The 6,943-nt window shown below is 33.7% G+C and overlaps 1 pseudogene; it reads right to left on the reverse strand.

Annotated features, from left to right (window-relative positions):
• Positions 1–5,927: 5,927 nt before the first annotated feature.
• On the reverse strand, positions 5,928–6,047 carry LOC134365905 (5S ribosomal RNA; annotated as a pseudogene).
• Positions 6,048–6,943: the final 896 nt, after the last annotated feature.

Genomic DNA, 6,943 nt, shown 5'->3' on the forward strand with positions numbered 1-6,943 from the left:
ATCAATGTAGGAAATTGGAAACATACAGGAAAATAAAAAGTAAAAACTAAAAATAATCATTGCTCACCAACAATAGATTCTCAAGGGGATGGTGGGCTACATATTACCAGGGATTTTTCATGCAGAGGTTGAATTGGGGATTTCCATAATTTGTCTTCCTCCTGATGATGGGCAGCTCGGTGTGCTGCTCTTTCTGTAGCAGCCATATTTTCTCTCCCCAAATCTGAATTTCAGTCTTTGGATCCCTCCCCTTGTTTACATATTTCCTTAGCCCTAAGGGTGCTAAGTTTCTTCTGCAGCTGATACTTCTGCTACATCTTAAGAGTGCTTTCACTAGGAGCAAGAATAAGGCAAGAATGCCCATTATTTCTAGTACTATTTTTTTCTTTCCTTCTACAGTGTCCAGAATAGATAGTTCTACTATTATTTAATATTGAACTAGAGGGGCTGGCTGGTTAGCTCAGTTGGTTAGAAGGTGGCGCTGATAACACCAAGCAAGGTCCAGGGTTCAGTCCCTGTACCGGACAGCTGCCCCTTCCACCCCCCCCCCCAAATTAATATTGCACCAGAGTATTAAGCACTGCAATCAGAGAAGAAAAAGGAATTAGAGGCACAAAAATTGATAAGAAATAAAACCATCTCTATTTGTAGGTGATATGACAGTATACCTGGAAAATCTTACAGAATCAATGATAAAAAAAAAAAATTCAGTAAGGATGTTTTGAATATATTTGGTTAAATACCTTTACTTTCTTTTTACTTTTTCAATATGGCTATAAAAAAGTTAAAATTGCATATATGACTCACATTATATTTCTACTGGACAGAACAGCTCTAGAACCATAACTGGGTTCAAATTGTGACTTCATCACCTACTAGCCAAGTGACAGAAAAAGTTACTTACCTTCTCTAATCATCAATTTCCTCATCTTTAATATGGAGATGCTGGTAATAATAATAGTACCTAACTCACATGGCTTGAATAAATCTAAAGTATCTAGAACAAAGCAAATATTCAATAAATGGTAACAATGACAGCAAGAAAGAAAATTCACTAAGGTAGGAAGATATAAAATATACAGAAATTAATCACCTTCATATCCAGAAACAATAATCAGCACATAATGGTAGAGAAAAACCCCATTTCAATAGCAACAAAAAAGACTAAATATTTTGGAATAAACAACATGAAATGTGCAAAACTTTTATGAGAAAAATTTAAAAACACTTCTGAAAGACATAAAGGCAGACTGATCTTGACTCGGATAACAATATCATAAAGATATCAGTTAACTAAAATTAGATCCCTATCCCACAAATGCATAACCACACACTCCAGATGGATAAGTGTCCTATGCAGGTTTTGAAAATGAAACAATACAAGCACTTGAAAAACATGGGTGAATTCATCTTTAACCTCAGTATAGGTAAAGGCTTTCTAACTATTAACATAAAATCAAGAGGCAATAAAGATAAACAAAGTCTATGACATTAAAAAAATAGCAGCTTTTCACACTGCAAAAAACACCATAATCAAAGCCAAAAGACAACTAATAATTGGGAGAAAATATTTATAACATATATTCACAGATAAAGAGTTAATACGTAAAGAATTCTTAAAAATTTGAGAAAGCATCAAACCCAATAGTAAAATGGGAATGACATGAATAGACTATTCACATCACAAATAAGAGATATTAAAATGGCCTTTAAACATGTGAAAAGATATTCATAGAGAGCTGCAAATTAAAATTACACCGAAATGCCATGTTTCATCTATCAGATTGGCAGGGTTTTTTTGTTTTTGTTTGTTTGGTTTTTTTGCTCCCAAGCAACCCCCTCCTTTCAGACTGGCAAAAATTTGAAAGGCATGACAGCAAGACAAGTGGCTGGCTAGTTAGTTCAAGTTGGTTAGAATGTGGGTGCTGGTAACCAAGGTACAGGGTCCAATTCTTGTACTGGCTACTGGTGAAAAAAAAAGAAAAAGCATGATAAACCCATTGTTGGCAAAGCTGTGGGAAAACGGGCACTCAGGTATTCCCACAAGGAAAAGAACTGGTACAACTTTTTTAGAGAACTTGGCAATATCTAACCAAAGTACATGTGCACTTATATTTAGACCCAGCAATGCTACTTTTGGGAATTTAGCTGAAGATAAATCCCAATGATATGAAAACACACATATAAAATGTTACTCAATTACAACACTGGCAAAATATTAGAAATGACCTAAATGCCTGTGTACAGAAGAATAATTGAAGAAACTATGGCATATTCAATACAATTTAGTACTATGCAGCTGTTAAAACAAAGGGTTTTTATGAAAAAGATCTCCATGAATTGGTATAGTTTACAGGGTATACTGTAAAGAGGGACAAAAACAAACAAAAACTACAAAGTATAAATGAGTAAGTATAGTATGCTATCTTTCATGTAAGAAAAATGTGAAACACCTATCTGCTCATTTATTTAAAAACAAAACAAAACTAAACAAAAAAAAAACAAAGGATAAACCAGAAACCAGAGATAAGTTACCTCTAGGGGTATGTGCAAACAAGATAGAACGGACAGGAAAAAGAAAATAGGATAGATAGGGAAGAGTAATACTTTTTGTATCATTCTAACTTTTACAACTATGCAAATGTTTTGCATACAAAAGAAAAAAATTACAAGGATGAGGAGGCATTCATTATGAAATAGATACAAAAACTAACTAATTGCATTACAAATGAGTAACATAACCTTACTAAAAAGGGGAGCAACTACTATGTACTCTAAAACTAAAAACAAAAGAAACTATACACAAATACTACGGACTCTGGTTAGTAGTTAACTTTTTATGGGGAAATGAATGGTTGAACAATTTTGAAACTTTATGTGTACCCTAGAATTAAGCAAATAAGTGAACATTTTATGGACAAACACGGACATCTCACTGTTGACGAGTTATAAATATAGAAAGACTAGAATGAATTCTGTGGTGGTGAACTCGTGTTAGAAGTATCAATATGAGGCTGGCCCGTGGCTCACTCGGTAGAGTGCGGTGCTGATAACACCAAGGCCACGGGTTCGGATCCTATATAGGGATGGCCGGTTTGCTCACTGGCTGAGCGTGGTGCTGACAACACTAAGCCAAGGGTTGAGATCCCCTTACCGGTCATCTTTGAAAAAAAAAAAAAAAAGAAGTATCAATATGAACTCAGACGCACTCATATTATAGATACATACAGAAAACGATATAGATGTATACCTACATATATTTCCTGTTAAGCAGACTAGAAGCAGTGACTCCTTAGTACCAATGAGGACACCTAGAGCCAAATTTGGTTTCTAAATACCATTCTCTAATTAAAGAAAGTGTGGATGCTTGAAGAACACAGATTCCAGGGCTGGAGAAGGAAAAATACAAGATGAGCCTAAGTACATCTTGTGGTGTAAGAATTAAGAAAGTATTTTTTTTTAAAAAAGGATGGATACATATCAAAAGGACAACCGGAAGGGTCCTGCATGGCCAAGTTTGTAACAATTTGAGCAACAAAATGAGTAATGATAGTAATGGGCTATAACCCAAAGAATAACATAAAAATACACAAGTCCATTATCAGTAAAATAATTGAATAAATAATGAGGAAGAAAACTCTTCCTCAGTAGAATTTCAGTAATACAAGTAGAAGGAATGATGAAAATAGAAAAACATTTAGTAAACACTATACTAATAACTGTTTCAAGAAAGAACCATGTATACCTAATTAGTAAGCAAAAGTATGATACATAGTCTCAAGAATTTTCCCACATGATATTTAGAATTACAAAAGGAAAAACAGTGGAGAGATCTGACAGACACCGGACACTACCATAACCAACAAATCAAAGTTATCACTACTGGTAACAGAACAAACTGACATCATGTACTTGCTAATATGATATACTGAGGACACATCTGTTCTGTGGTATTCTTGCAAAAAATGCATAAACTGAATGCAATCATGACAAAACATTAGGCAAACCCCAAATTAAGAAATATTTTACAACTAATCAGCCTGTACTTTTCAAAAAGTATAAGGTCCTGAAAGTTAAATTTGAAGTGTCCTAGATTAAGACACTTAATAGAAATGAAGTAATAATGAAGTGAATCTTGGAGTAGGGGTATATTAGAGGGGTGAATGGTGAAATTTGGATGATAAAAGTATTGTAATAATAGTGTTAATTCTATTATTTAAACAACTGTTCTGTGGCTATGTAATACGTTAACATTTGGGAACATGAGTAAAGTGCATGTGGGAATACTCTGTAATACTTCTGCAATGTTTTGTAAGTAAGTCTGAAATTTTCTCAGAATGAAAAGTTAAAAAAAAACTAAAAAGAAGTATCTTCACCTGACCAAGAATATGTGAACAATCTCTCCATAACGTCAGCCTAACCTTGACATAGGAAAAAAACATGTGAAAATCACTCATTTGCCATTAATCAAACTAGAAATGAATCTTAATTCTAAAATGTAGTTGAACCTTTCCACTAAGTAGGACCTGACCTGTTAAACAGCAGCACTATAAAATTTAAGGAAATGTATTCCAAGAGGAAATATCTAAAAAGTTCTTGTCAAGTAGAGGAAATTAAGGAAAAAGGGTGCTCTAACCACATGGAGGGGAAGCCTTTAAAGTTAAAGCCAAGTTAAAGTAATGAAAAAATGAGGAGAAAGCAACCATGTGGTCTTAGAATTCATAACAAAAGAAATGAATGAAGTCTGAGCATTTGCAATGTGTTGAGAGGATAATGTATAGTATACAAAGAAAGCAAATTTGAGTTAAAAATATTAAAAAATGATCAGAGAAAGTAGGGGTATCTAACCTGTGGGGGGCTGGCAGAGGTGTAGGGCAGAAAGAATCCTTAATATATTTGAAGAAAGCCATTAAGTGGGATGAGATATTTTTTTCTTTATGGTCTTAAATCTATATATAGGGTTAATGGATGAAAGATACTAGTAAAAGAATACCTTCTAACACTTGGTGATTTCCACAGGTATATTTTGGCAGGATTTTCTAAAGCACAGGACAGACAACCCTTTGGCAGTGGAGAAGAATTTGGATTAAGTCTTTCCCAACCTGAGATACCATAATGCTTCTATAGAATTATCTGTTGAGTTATGTAGACTCTAATAACTAAGAATTTAAAATTCCCATTACTTTGGCCAACAATGTGCGCAAGAGCAACACTTGTAACATTTGTCTCAATTTCTTTGTGTAAAAAACAACAAACAAAGCACCCAGCAAGTAACAATTAAGTGAAAAAGAAAATAAGAACACTATTGAGTTTGACAAATTTATTGGTATTTTAGTAAAGACATTCATCTCAGTCATTTCTCTCTCTCTCTCTCGTCTTGACCTTAGGTTAATATTTAATTTGGGTCAAGAAAAGAGCATGTAGGAGAGGGATGTTATTTTAACAAACAGTAAAATGGACAAAAATGGATAGTTTGCCTATATTAAAGTAAGTTAAATTCATGTATCTTGATATAATTAAATCATGTAAGAACTAACAGTTCTATATACATTTCCATTGTTTTACTTGGGGCTTATTCTAAACTTAAATGCAAGAGAACAAAGTGTTAGGAATATACACAGGCTGCTTCTCTGAAGTTATTACCTATTAAAATAGCTCAGCAAGTAGTTACCACCAATAAAATAGTGTGAAGCTGCCTCCAAACTTTATAGGAGTTTTCAAGGAAATCTTTACACTGTATGTTTCTTTTGTCTGTGACTATGCTTTTAAAGGTGTATTTAACTGTCACATTTTAAAAAAAAGGTTCATATACAATACAAAAATACAAAAACAAACGCCATACGATACACAAACCTAACAAAGTACATGTGGTGAGAGATTCCATAAAATATTTGAAGATGCATTTTCTTTTCTTCTTCTTTTTTTTAAGCCTACAGCACCTGGCATATCCCAGGTGGTCTCCCATCCAAGTACTAACCAGACCCAACCCTACTTAGCTTCTGAGATCAGCCGAGCTCAGCAACATTCAGGGTGGTATGGCCATAGACTAAAGATACATTTTCTTTCCTCATATTTTTTAGTACCTAAAATGTGCTTTTGAGAGGCCACTGGTCAATATGTATATACTTAAAATAAACCATGTAATTGTACTATTAAGAAATCCTGTACTGAGTTCAATTCAAATTGGATTTCACAAGTTAGTAACTTAAATGCTTAGACAAAGTTACAGAAAGTGCATCTTCTCGTTTTCCATCTTCAATGTTAAAAAATTTTTTTTGGTGTTTATACCTTTTAAAAAACAGAAACAGTCAAATACTTAAGCAGTATGTACATTTAAATTTTTGGTGGTGGTTTGTATTTTAAAAGAAACAGCTTCCTTATGATTTGCTTCAAGTTCTGGTGGAAATGCTTACAGGCTAATAAACAAAAACCAAGAGAAGCACATTCAAAATACTAATTACTTTGGTAGCAAATGGTTGTTCTTTGAACACTAATGAAGGTAGATGAGACCCATTAAGGAGAAGTGGTCTATTTCAAATACTCAACAGTTTACATAAAAAATTAATTTTTTTGAAGAGCTAAGCGCCTGTATCCACTGATAGCAACGCAATACCTAGTTTATGATGACTTGAAACAAAACAAATGCCCATAAGGAAAACAAGCTGTATTTTATCTAAATTTTCTTTCAGTCAATAGTCCAGTAACATTTCCCTCCCAATACAATACTCCCTCTCTCTATAAGGCTGTTCCAGGGAGCCAGACAGTTTAGGTAATGAGGGAGTTAAGAGAGTAACTGCTTGCAGTTTTAAACAGACAATAACTTTCTGCTTCCCTCTTAATGTGCTAATAGTTGTGTCTAAAAAAATATGCAATTCTTAAAAAGGTACCGTTTCTGATTTCTTTATTATCTGTAACCTTTGGAAACTAATCACATGAAACTACA

Source organism: Cynocephalus volans, chromosome 1 (genome assembly GCF_027409185.1).
Source record: "Cynocephalus volans isolate mCynVol1 chromosome 1, mCynVol1.pri, whole genome shotgun sequence".
NCBI lineage: Eukaryota > Metazoa > Chordata > Mammalia > Dermoptera > Cynocephalidae > Cynocephalus > Cynocephalus volans.